Here is a 235-nt window from a genome sequence, read left to right as displayed (position 1 = left end):
GTAAAGCACACTGGCAAAGGTAAAGCACACTGGCAAAGGTAAAGCACGTTGGCAAAGGTAAAGCACGTTGGCAAAGGTAAAGCACACTGGCAAAGGTGAAGCACAGTGGCAAAGGTAAAGCACACTGGCAGAGGTAAAGCACACTGGCAAAGGTAAAGCACACTGGCAAAGGTAAAGCACACTGGCAGAGGTAAAGCACACTGGCAAAGGTAAAGCACACTGGCAAAGGTAAAGC

At 48.5% G+C, this 235-nt stretch overlaps 1 protein-coding gene across 1 annotated transcript in view; it reads left to right on the top strand.

Annotated features, from left to right (window-relative positions):
* SMAD5 (SMAD family member 5) overlaps positions 1 to 235 on the top strand; it is a 34148-nt gene that overhangs the window by 26204 nt on the left and 7709 nt on the right. The window lies entirely within an intron of this gene.

This window comes from Corapipo altera, unplaced genomic scaffold (genome assembly GCF_003945725.1).
Source record: "Corapipo altera isolate COAL_440 unplaced genomic scaffold, ASM394572v1 75, whole genome shotgun sequence".
Lineage (NCBI taxonomy): Eukaryota > Metazoa > Chordata > Aves > Passeriformes > Pipridae > Corapipo > Corapipo altera.
Note: the sequence above shows the minus strand (reverse complement) of the source record. Positions and strands in the feature narration are given on the sequence as shown.